At 36.3% G+C, this 13,120-nt stretch overlaps 1 pseudogene; it reads right to left on the bottom strand.

Moving 5' to 3' along the window:
• Positions 1-5,050: 5,050 nt before the first annotated feature.
• On the bottom strand, positions 5,051-5,623 carry LOC128122625 (E3 ubiquitin-protein ligase RNF138-like; annotated as a pseudogene).
• Positions 5,624-13,120: the final 7,497 nt, after the last annotated feature.

The following is a 13,120-nucleotide window of genomic DNA, read 5'->3' as shown; positions in this document are numbered from 1 at the left end:
GGTATGAAAAAGCAGCTGTTTATAGTTATGGAACTAGATGTGAAACAGAAAAGGTAAAAGATATTCCTAAGACAGAAGCACATGGAAATTGTTGACATCTGCAAGCAAAACAAGATCTAGGGAGAAATTGCACAGGCAGTCTGGACATTTTGCTGTCCACTGAGCAAAAGCCATCAATACCAAGGAGAGGCAGATACTCCATCAGACAGATGCCATCAGAAGAAATATTTAATTTTGAACTAAAGAAACAAAAAAGCTAACACTATGCCCAATACAGACTACACTGAATTAAATAGAAACAACCTCTATATTAATTACCAGAAAGAAAAAAATATGACCTGAAAGCCATTTGCTTTTAGTCTTTGCTTATGTTTGAAAATAAAATTACAATACATGTTAAGAGAGAAGACAATATGATCCATCAACTAAAGAGAAAATAGACTACATTATCAGACACGGCACAGGATATATGTTAGAATATTTGGTGGGAATGCTGAAAATAATTGTGATAAATATGTTAGATACAGTAGTGGAAACACTATATAGAATGCATAAACAGATGTGAAATGCCAGTGAAGAGTTGGAAACAGTAAAGTGGAAACACTATATAGAATGCATAAACAGATGTGAAATGCCAGTGAAGAGTTGGAAACAGTAAATAATACCTAAACGACAGTTCAAGAAAGGAAGGGGTAATGATAATGGAATAATTAAATTTCTTTGATGATGTGGGAATATAAGAAGACAAATAACCAAGGAAATGTAAAGACTAATCAATGGAAACAAGTAGATGAACAGAGTCCACCAGATCTGGATGACAATATCAAATGATACAGTTTTTGTGTAAATAGTATAATGGAAGAAAGAGGGAGAAAATGGATGGAAGAAAAAGACACATTTCAGTGATAATTCTGAAGTCATTCTTCAGATTGAAGAGGACCCACAAGATACACTTTCAAACCAGAGAAACAGACAAATATGGGACCTTACATAAAATTGCTAAAGAGTAAACAGGAATCAGAAATAGTGAAAGCAACATGGTAAAGGAGGTTGATATAGGTAAAAAATTAACAAGACAGCTGATTTCTCACTAGAAGCACAAAATTACACCTTGAAAGAACTGGACAAAGTGAACAGAGTATCTCATACTACTTAAAAATATACTTCAAATCTAAATTATGTAATTACTGATTTTTAAAGACATTTTAGATAGTCTATGAGATAATTTGTCTCCAGCAGTCCAATCCTGAAAGAAATTCTCCGAAAATATCAAAAACAAAAACAAAAAACAAAAAATCCTTGTTAGCCTGAAAGAATATAATGCTAAATAGAATGAAAATTGAGCAGACATGAATAAAGGATATCAGAAACTTAAAATTCATACAAATACAATGAATTATTACATATACAGAAAGGAGAAGTAGACACACAGGAGTTTTAAATTTTCAGGGTCTATGGTTTATTAAAATGTAATGCTAGGGTCATATGATATCACCAGGGTATGTATGTTTAAAATCTCTGGAAAAGCAGTTACAAGAGGAGGGGCACCAAACAACAACACACTGTTGCTGGATCATGACGTGTTGGCAATGTGGTGAATGTTTACATTTGTGGCTGAGACAACAATGATTGTATCCATATCTCTAGAGGAACCGATGTCCTAGCACAAGGATTCATGATTTTAAAATGGGATGTAGAGAAGTAGGTGAAAGAAATCTAAAAAGAAATAGAAGCATAGAGAGCAAGCAAGACAAGGAGAAATCAAGTTTCAAGATAGTCTAAATCCATGTAAACCAGTAGTTACACTAACATCAATGAACTAAACTCTAGTCAAATAGCTCTGTCAGACTTGATGGAGAAAGCATTCCAAAATTTGTTTCACTTTTTTTCCTCAAGGAAATTCACCCCCACCCCCACCACATACAAAATACAAATATATATATATATATATATATATATATATATATATATATATATATATATATATATATATATATAATGCATGTGTGTATACCTGTATTTGTATATATTTTTGTAAGTATATGTATATGTATATATATCTATACGTGTGTGTGTGTGTGTGTGTGTGTGTGTGTGTGTGTGTATAAAATCTAGTGAGATTACATTAACAGTTGTGGATAAAGAGTATCACAAATAAGCATTTCAAACTATGAGTCATAATGAAGACAACAAGAAAATCCTAAACAAAAGCAAAATTCTAAACTAGATGTGTGCAATCTCAATAAAGCAACTTCCAAATACGTGAAAGGGACATTGCCAGAATGAAAGGGTAACAGTGAGTAATATGCTAATGGTTTTAGCACTGCTTTCTTCATAACTGGTGAAAAGAGATGAAAAGTATGTCAGTGGGGATAAAGAGGACGGAATGCCACTATCAACCCACCAAGGCTCCAACTCTCATTAACAGGGTGCACATCCTTCTCATTTGCCTGTGGAATATCAACAGACTGAAATGCAGAAACAGCTTCCTACAAGCAGAAAGAACATGGACTATAGTAAAGGGGAGTTGGTAACATCATTAAACAAGAAATCCATAACATAGTTAAAATTAAAATACTCAGGAATAATTGGAAAATAAAACAATGTAACTATGAAATAATCCATAGGTCAAGGAAGAAACCACAAAGGATATTTTAAATAAAATGAAGCTGACTATGGCATATAGCTAGAATAGTTCTTAGAAAGGAATTTATGAAATAGGGAGAGCATAGAGAAAATCAACAATGGGGATCTCAGGTTTTTGGGTCCTTTTATGTCTAATAAAACTGGTAACAGAGAAAAAGGAGAAAGCACAAATTACCAGGATCAGAAATGAAAACAGGATCTCATCCAGGACTTACAGACGTCAAAAGGACAATTCATGCCACGTGAATAAGCAGCCTAACAACATCTTAAATATGTCTAAATTCCAGCTTATTCACAACTGAAACAAATAAATTTGAAGTATTTTCCTATGCATTAAAATATACTTGGTTGTTTAAAATATAATAAATTTATGATATAATTTATGAAACTCGAGTTTGACACCAAGGAAATTCAGAAGTTTTTTTTTTTAAGATAAAAAATAAAATATCTGTCTGTTCTCTCACACTCAGTTGCATGATAGTCCAGCTTTATCTCTTTCCGCATCTAGCCTGGGACAGTGGAAGAATAGGAGAAAGAGAGGTAGATGTTTCTCATATGTGTAGGTGTCTCATGTGCAATGACATGAGGTTCACGTTAGGAGGTTAAGTGATCTCTAAAACACAATATTTTACTCTTTTACTTCTTATTCGGATCCTTTGTTTATGCTGATGCTTGTTTGGTTACTGGCAACAAGAATAAAGAGGAGACTTAACTTGATAATCCAGTGTAGGTAATAATACACTTAGTAACGGAATATCTCATTTGGCTTATATGACAGCAATATATAAGCAATATAGAAGAATTACTTAATATATATGAGTAATGAGTAATTCACATGGAAAGAAGTGAAGAATAAAGTCTACATTAGGAAAATAAAAAAGCTAAGGACTGAATTACTGATTGACTAATTAATTATCCTTGCTCTCCATAGCATTGGGGAGGATCAACAAATGCGATGGCATCGTGCTATGCAACATAAGTCTCCTACAGTCAAGTCTCTTCATCTAGGCTGCATCTATGGGTTTTAATACTTTATAGTAATGAGTTCAGAAGCTTAAGTATTGGTAGATTGTGCTCTTGAAATACCCAATAATAAACAATGCTTCCAATGACAGCAAGATTTAAAGCTACTTGAATCAATAAGTTTAAAGTTTTCTTTGTTTCAGGAATTGATGCAGAAACAGGAAACAGAGACCCAACTATCTATATAGTCTTCCTGAGTTGATCCTTGGGTAAATGGCATATGAGGACATTAACTGGGACATTTATAGGTTAGTATCGCTATTTGTTCACTTGTCTGAGTTTTCACACTTATTCATTTACCATCACAAGTATCTCTGGGCACAGGTATTTTTATATTCTACTTACAGATTAAACAACAACAACAACAACAACAAAACTCCAGCAGAGATAGGAATCTTCCTCAAAACAGCACTCTGGGTGTCTGAGACAAGAAACAAACTCACTCTGTTTGGCTCAGGTATAAGCAGACATAGCCACTGTGTCATAGTAAGACAACTGTGGCCGTATTATAATTAAATATTTAAATATTGGTAACACAAAAATGAAAGCAAATAATTATAAAATAATAAAAATTACAACAAAACAAGCAATCAAAACAAAAGAAAACAAGCTGCAGATTTATAGAACGGTTTTGGTAAATCATCTATTATCCTAAAGATCACTGAGGATTTGAGGTGGTATATGTGGAGTCAAAGAGAAAAAAAATTTCAAATTGGCCAGTAGCTATTTGTGAGACTCAGAGGGGCAGAAGTCAAGACTGTGAATAGCTGAAAATTAGGCACATTTGCACGTATTTTACCTTCTCTTCATTATAAGGTAACTTAGCCAACATTCAGCTGATGGGATAGTGTAAGTTTCAGATGAAAAGTAAATAAAAATACACTTTTCCTAAAGAATAGGTGGTCACAGGACTGGCAAGATGTCTCAGCAGCTAAAGGTGTTTGCCACCAACCCTGACAACCTACGTCTGTCACCCAGAAGCCACATGGTAGAGGAAGAGAACAGACTCCTGGAAACTGACATCTGATTTCCACAAATATGATATGGCATATGCACATACCTCCCATCCCACCACAAACAATCAATAAATGAAACGAACATTCAGAAAATTAAATAGAGTAGATGGTTAGAAAGGTGTAATTTCTTCAATTGTTTATTTTTGTGTGTTATCAATTTGTGGGCTTTTTGTTTGGTTGGCTTTGGTTTTTTGATTTTTTTTATTGTTTTAGAGTGGCCCACCTTTATTTTAAATTAAAATGTAACACAGTAGACTAGATTATTATTTTTATTAATATGCACAGAAAAGTACTGAAATGGTGACTATTTGTTGTCTCCCACAATGGCACTTATAGGTACAAATATGCAGAGATGTCTAGACACGTCAGATGCTTAATTGAAAAGACTCTTCCACGGCAGTTTGATCCTCAGTTTCCTCATCTGGCTGTATACAAGAATATTCTTGTATTCTCTTGGTAAATTTCTATATTACCAGATGTAGATACCTCACTCCTATTATTGCTCCTTGCTGAATCTTGAGAAATCTTGAAAGTTTTGAATGACAGAAGAAGCATCATATTCATCCTGTTACTTCTTACAAGATTTGGAATGTCTCTGTCCTGTGCAGTAGAATTTAATCTTTTTTGAACGGCACCAGCAGCTACTCCAAAACTTCCTCATGATTTCTTCAAGATATAAGGCCCATTCTGGACATGCTCTTTCTCTTCTAGTCACACTTCCGTGACATAGGGGACAATGTATTCCACTTTTTCTCATTGCAGTCAGGAAACATTTTCTACAGGAAATGTGCTGACAGGCTGTGGTCTCCATGGTGTCTTGAGCACCTCTTGACAGACACAGCAGTGAAATCATCATCCATGTACAACATGGTCACCAAGAGCTCCTCAGATATGGTGAGGGGTTGGTGGGAAAGGTGGTGGCATCCACAGTGGCCCATGTGGCAGTGGAGACCCTGAACCCGACTCCCTGAGAGAGCTTGATTTTTGTTTAATGGGTCTTTCTTCTGTGACTTATTAATTAGCATTAAAGGAGACCAAATCAATTAGAATTTCCAAGTAATAAGTTTCTGGGCTCACATATATTGGCATTCACATGTTGGGGTCCAAAGAAATACATATAGCTGTGGTTGTATAGTGGAAAATTTTATTTTCCATAATGTGCCTCCTTTAAAATGGAGTGTCTATCATTTGCAGGATACATCACTTCCACTCACCAGTGGTTAAGTAGGATAACTGGAACCCCTAACATTATTTACGGAAAGTACCTAACTTCTCCCGAAGATCTGTAACATCATCGTGTATTTTCTATGAGTCTGAACTGCATATGTGATATGAGAGTTACTGTCATTTAGTAAGAATAATCTTTCCAGACAGTGGTTCTCTAGATCATAGAGACACCTGAACCTGTGTCCGGACTCAGGCCTAGGACAGCTTCTATTTTATAAAGCTGGAACTGATAAATCACCCCGAAGGGGGCCTGTACCCTCTGAGGTCTGGACCACTGGTTGTGAATTTACAGGGTGAGGGATGGATTCCTTTAAGACTAGAATGCAATGTCGGGCTTCTTCACATCAATCAGAACACTTGTAAGGATGCTTCATCACTTCAGACAGACACCAAATTTTGCATACAATTTCACATGCTTTGGGGAACTCTATGGTGCCCCAAAGACTGTTTATATAGACCTTAAGCTAAAAGCTCTAGAAACATAATAATATAAGGAATTCACCACAAACAATTTTCAGGGATTTTCTAAAAGTTAAGCATAGGACATAACTCCATTCAAACTACATTTTCTCTTTTTCATGTACCTGATTGAATACCTATTTTATTTTCATTTATTTAGTGATTACTTCAACAAATATTCATGATTTTAAAGCACTTTTAAGTTTCATTTATTTTCTTATTTTCTGAGATGGTGCGTACACCCTATACTCCACAGTGTGTATGTGGAGGTCACTGGACAGCTTGGGAGAGAGCCAACTCAGAATTACCAAGCTTGGCAGCAAGCTCTATTTCTCTCTGAGGCATTTGATCAGCCCAAATTCATAATTTAAAAAAGATCACTATGACTAAATTACTGAATTTAATTATCAATATTTAATAATTTTCAATATTTAATCATTTTCATTATCAAGAATTAATATTTATTTTCATGTTGCTATATTAACTTTCTGAAGTTGCTAAATTTTACAGACTTTCTATTGCCACCAATACCATTTCATCTGCACCATTTTTAAAAAATATGCAGTTATTTCTAGCTTGAATTAATTGACTAAATAAATGATACTCCGTCGTTACCATTCCTTAAACTGATTTCTCGAAGCATGGTTGGACTGAAACACACATTGAATTGATTGAATATGTATTTGAAACATTTTAAAGTTATAACTTAGGAATTTTTAAAAACAAATTCTTCTGACATTTCTGGATGTCAAGAGATTCTTGTTTAAAGGAAGCCTTCTAACTGGCAATTGGCTAAATTTAAGTTGAACTGCCTTTCCTAAGCAAGGCCCTACGTTACTCCTTCCTATGGGACTTGATGTCATTAAAATCCAGAGCCAAAGGGCTTAAGTTACTTTTTGTGTGCTATTGTGACTTCTGTCTAAGCAGTTTGAAGTAAAAATGAGTTGATAATACTATCATAATACAGCTTCTTCAACTGGTGGCCTGACCTTAAAAAACAACTAATAGGTGTGATGAAAAGTATTAAAAATGAGTTTTTAAGATGGTCTTTGGGATGGAGGAGAGAGAAAGTTCTTTCCAAATTTGGGCTGTAATTTGTTGTGGTAATTTTACATATCAAGTGGCTTATTCTCATGGGTAACAGTGAGTGTCCATGTTTTTAAGAGTTTAGAGACATATGAAAAAAAATGAAGTTAAACTGGAGTAAGATGGAGTGTGGTGTGGGTCAGGGTACACAGTTACAATGGGGAGCAGATACTCCTCTAAGGTTTGAATCTAACAATAGAAATAATATACCTTATAATTAAGAAAAACTGGAAATTGTAACAAAACTCCCAACTCTATTCCTCTTTTCAGCATGACTCATTTGCCCCATTGTGCTAGTTTGTAAATGATTCCTGAATATACTCTTAACTTTTCAATACAATACTTTCTTTGTTTGTACATGAGGAGGAGGAGCTTGTCTTGCCTTTCAGAGATTATGAAATGAACAATAATATAGAATAGGACATAATGAGACATCATTAAGATAGTGTCACAGTTTTTAAATTGTCAACTTAACATACCCACTTGCGCTATTTTATTTCCTTTTTCTTTTCTTTATTATTAAGAAATTTTCTATTCATTTTACATACGAACAACAGATGTCCCTCTCCTCCCCCCCTCCGTCTTCACCCTCTCCATCCTACCCTCCATTTTCACCTCCTCCAAGACAAGTGGAATCAGCAGAACCTAGTATATTCAGTTGAGGCATGTCCAAGCCCCTCCCCCATGCACCAAGGCTGCACAAAGTGTGCCACCATAGGTACTGGGTTCCAAAAAGCCCACTTATGCACCAGCAATGGATCCTGATTCCACTGGCAGGGGGCCCCCTAAACAGTTCAAGCTAAACAACTGTCTCGCCTATCCAGGGGGCCTAGTCCAGTCCCATGGGGGCTCCTCAGCTATTGCTCCACAGTTCATGAGTTCCCACTAGTTTGGCTGACCATCTCTGTACATTTCCCCATCATGCTCTTGATGTCCCTTGTTCATAAAATCCCTCCTCTCTTTCATTGATTGGACTCCTGGAGCTTGGCCTGGCACCTGGCCAGGGATCTCTGCACCTGCTTCCACCAGTTACTGGATGAAGGCTCTATGATGACAGTTAGGGTATTCACCAATCTGATTACTGGAGTAGGCCAGTTCAGGCACCCTCTCAACTATTGCTAGTAGTCTAAGATGGAGTCATCCTTTTTTTACTCTTGAATTATTTTAAATACTTTTTGAGAATTTCATAAAAGTATATAATATAATTTGAGCATACCCAACCTTCAGCTACTTTGAATTTTCCCCTTCCAACCTCATGCCTATTAACTCACTGAGGTTTATTGGTGTTGTCCACATGTGGGTGAATGTGAGGCTATCCCCTGGAGCATGGGCTACCTACACTCCCACCTCCAGAACCTGTCACCTCTCAATGGGTACTTACTTAGGGATGAACTTCATGTAGCCCAGTTGGTGCTGGAATAGTTACCAGCTTATCCAGATCTTATGCTGATGATTGTGGCTGTTTTGAGTTCCTGTATGGAACAGCCCTGCCAATTCCAGAAGATTCTCATCCATAGTGGTTATTTCCAACCCCTGAATCTTACAGACTTTCTGTGACCTGTTTCACAATGCACCCTGAACCTTGCGGGATAGGGTATAATACAGACATTCATTTAAGGATAAGCGCACCACTGACAATTATTCTCTGCACTTTGACTGCTCATGAGTCCCTGAATTACTGGCTATCTGCTGCAAGAAGAGTTTTTCTGCTGATGGCTGAGAGGTTTGTGCTATTTTTAAAGCTGGGACCAATTTTATATATACAATTCACCATTACAGTCCATAAAATTAAAAGGATCTAATGCAGCTCAGAAGGAAATAAAAAACTTAGGAATTGTTCCTTGATCTTAAAGGTGGTGATGTTAATTGCATTAACATTTTTGTTTCCTTTTAAGATATATTTTCCAAAAGACTGTAAGTATATGTTTTACTCTTAGATAAATACTTCAACAATAAAACCAAATAGAAATAAATTAAGTGAAATACTGTGTTCTATCAGATAAAAATACATATAAGAGATAGATGATGATAGAGGATAGATAATATCTAGGTATGAATATGCCTCATTGCTAGAATACATTTTTAGCATGTGCAGAATTCTAGATATGATCTCCGATATAAAAATACATTTAAAATACTTTGACCATCAATGGCATACACTTGATTCTTTCAGAATTTTGAGAGTACATTGGCTGGAAATTAACTTTATGTAACTCAATCCCCAAATCACTAACATCAAAAATTATGAACATGAAATTCAGGCAAATGGAAGAGCCTTTGGGGAAGAATTCATCTTGGCATCAGTTTCAATGCAGAGACACTGGACGGCACTATGTCCAAGTCATGAGCCTTTTGGCAGTGGAAGTTTCACTAAAAAAAAATTGGCTTAAGAAAATAATTCTAGTTCTCTTCCATAGATCAAGTCATAAACCAACTAAAGTCTCAGATTATCTCACCATCCTTTGGCAATGCTATTTAATGCTACACCTATTTAGTTAACCACACATTCTTAAGTCTTCTAGCCTCCTTGGAAACACTTAGGACAGTGCATGAGCTGGCAGAATTAAACAGAACACCTGTTTTCAAACTCGCAGCCTCTTAAGATTTTCGACTAGCATTTCAGAAATCCTCATGAATTTTGAATAAGCTCTAGGAGAGATGCCACTCAGCCACCACACTGATCTGATATCGGTGAAGTGCCATAGTCATCGAAGGCAGTATTTGTTGCAGGGGTTGGGGGTACTTCAGCGGAGGGAGTACCAGAGCTAACTGCACGCTTTTTGGTTGTGCTGGCAAATTCTAACTGTTATACACATACTCAATAGTTTGCCAAAACCTAAGGAGGAACTCTACAAAAAGGGTGAGAGAATCTTGACTCACTCCCATTAATGGGTGCTGAAAGTCTAGGGATTGCCTGGACCTGCAGGAAAGGGTAAAAACAAGAATTGGACCACTTCCTCAAGAAAACATGGATTTTGGATGAACTCTGCAATGCTCTCACTGGTCACAAGCAAACACCAAAGTCCTTCCTAATTACTTTAAATCTGTTTGCCGTTATGATTGGGGCATCTTTAACCTTGAAAGTGGTTGAGATACTGATTCACTTAGTAATTTACTGTTAGAAATGTTTTGGGGTGGGTAATATGTAATCTTGTTATGGATAACATAGCTAATACCTAACATGGAGTAGCTGTAGACAAGCTTTAAACTTTCAACCCTTTGTTCTGGCTGTAAAATGTCAGTTGGACCCATTTTGGTGCTTTTTATTACTGCATCAAAAGCATGCTGTGAATTTGTTGCTGCCATAAATGCTTAATGTAAGAGCTCATTGTGCAATAAAGTGTCAGAACACTGTTTTTAAACACGTTTTTAAAGCAACATTTTACAGCTTACATTTTTTCCCACTGCGTACTATAAAAAGTACAGATTTTCAATGTCACATTCATAAGGAGCGCATAATCGTTCCTAGGAAAGCCAACTACAGTGAGAATTAAACAATTTCTCTCAAACCTTTTCATAAACCCTGCTTCCCCTCCCCCATGCCACTTGGGATGAACATGATATAGTGAATGGGAGGAGTTGGGCTCTTGTATATAACATGACACTTAAACTTGAAAGAAGAAATTGAGCATAAGAAAGATTTGTTTTCTCAATGCTTGATCTCAGACTATTTTTCATGTCATAAATACCTTCATTACAGATTTTCCATCCATTGTCTGTAAAATATTTTTTAAGAGAAAGAATACTTCTCTTTCAACTTTTTTAGATTTGGGAATTTATTTTCCTATATAATTTCTAAGGTTGTGTCAATATGCCAATGTTAATTTTTTAATAAAGCAAGGAATTACCTTATTTCACTTGCTGGTCACTTGACTGTCAATAGAACCTTGACATTTTTTTTTTTTTTTTTTTTTTTTTTTGGTTTTTCGAGACAGGGTTTCTCTGTGTAGCTTTGCGCCTTTCCTGGAACTCACTTGGTAGCCCAGGCTGGCCTCGAACTCACAGAGATCCACCTGGCTCTGCCTCCCGAGTGCTGGGATTAAAGGCGTGCGCCACCACCGCCCGGCGAACCTTGACATTTTAAGAGTTTTTTTTTTCTGATAGTTTTGTGGAAATTTTTTTTCATACACTATATTCTGATCGTATTTTCTCCTCCCCCAACTCCTCCCAGATCCTCCTTACTCCCCCTACTCCCTGCCTTCTTTTTCTCTTGCTTTAGAAATCCAAAAAATTAAGGGTCCCCCTAGCAGTAGGATCAGGGGCCATCCCTGGTGCATGAGCTGGCTTTTTGGAGCCCACTACCTATGGTGCGACACCTTGGACAGCCTTGAGGTAGGGGGAGGGACTTGGACCTGCCTCAACTGAATTTATCAGGCTCTGCTGACTCCCCATGGGAGGTCTTACCTTCTTCTTGGAGGGAATAGGGGGTGGATTGGTGGGGGGAAGGCTGGAGGGGTGGGGGGAGGGAAGAGGGGAATCTGTGATTGCTATGTAAAATGAATAAAAAAATTCTTAATAATGAAAAAAGGAGAAAAAAGACCCTTTGAGATTCTTTTCATCCTTATCTTTCTAATTATTTTCTTTACTGAATTAACTTGTGGTCAAAGACTTCTGGTAGTCACAGTGAGATTCTAGTGAGCAGAATTTCCAACTGTGGTGTACACTAGTCCTTGTCTGTCACAAGCTTGTCATTCTTGAACTGCAAAGTATCCTTAACACAGACCAGGGTCTGTCTCTATCTATGATTGACAGAATGCTATGACTTTGGGTACAACACTGTTATCTGTATGTTTTAGGGCAAACATGGATGGAACCAAGCAATTATTCTTGTAATTAACCTTTCAGAATCTCTAAGACAGCCTCACATGCATCTACCGGCTAGTACATGAAAAACAGCCTTCTTCAGCACTGATTCTTGTCTTGACTGAAAACATTTATACACAATGATCAAGGCTTGTGCCACAGGTCTGTTTGTTCTGATCTTTATATACAAGGGTAAGCACAGAATAGGTGCTCAGTAAATGTCTGTTGAATATGCAAATAGTTGAGTATGAATATATGAATTTAAAATTTATCACAGTATTTCCTAAAATCTGTTCCAAGTAGTTTGGTTTAAGATTCTAAAGTTCTCACATACTTATTATCCTTGAAACAATTAGAGGCAAATTGGTCTTTAGGTCAAAACTAAAAATAATTCTTAAAATAGACTCTAGATTTGAATCCATAGAACTGATTCAAATTGAGAATTTTTGAAGATTTCATTTGACATGGATAGTCATCTTCTAATGCAAAAGAAGTCTCCATTTTTTTCTTAACTAAAAACATAAAATCAAGATCTCATAAAATAGATACTTTTTTTTAGAGTGCATTGCACAACCAATTAACTTCTTTGTCTGCAAAACTAACTAAACTAATTTACAAAATATAACATATTGGCCTTCCCAAGAGATGGTGTCCTTTGGAGCTCCTGCCACTAAGAAAAACAACGTGAACTTTTGAGCTACCCTGGGTAAACATGCAAGTAAGACAGTGACTCATTCTTATTCAGAGAAAAGCATTTGATTTTGTTTAAAGCCCAATGAATGGTGCCAACAATAAAATGCCAGAGATTAAAAGAAAAAAGCAGACATACAGGAGAAGCCTTAAAAAATGTTACTTTCGCA

This window comes from Peromyscus californicus, unplaced genomic scaffold (assembly GCF_007827085.1).
Source record: "Peromyscus californicus insignis strain IS unplaced genomic scaffold, ASM782708v3 Scaffold_3__1_contigs__length_106647218, whole genome shotgun sequence".
NCBI lineage: Eukaryota > Metazoa > Chordata > Mammalia > Rodentia > Cricetidae > Peromyscus > Peromyscus californicus.
The sequence above is the reverse complement of the archived record's forward strand: the minus strand, read 5'-3'. Positions and strand labels throughout refer to the sequence as shown.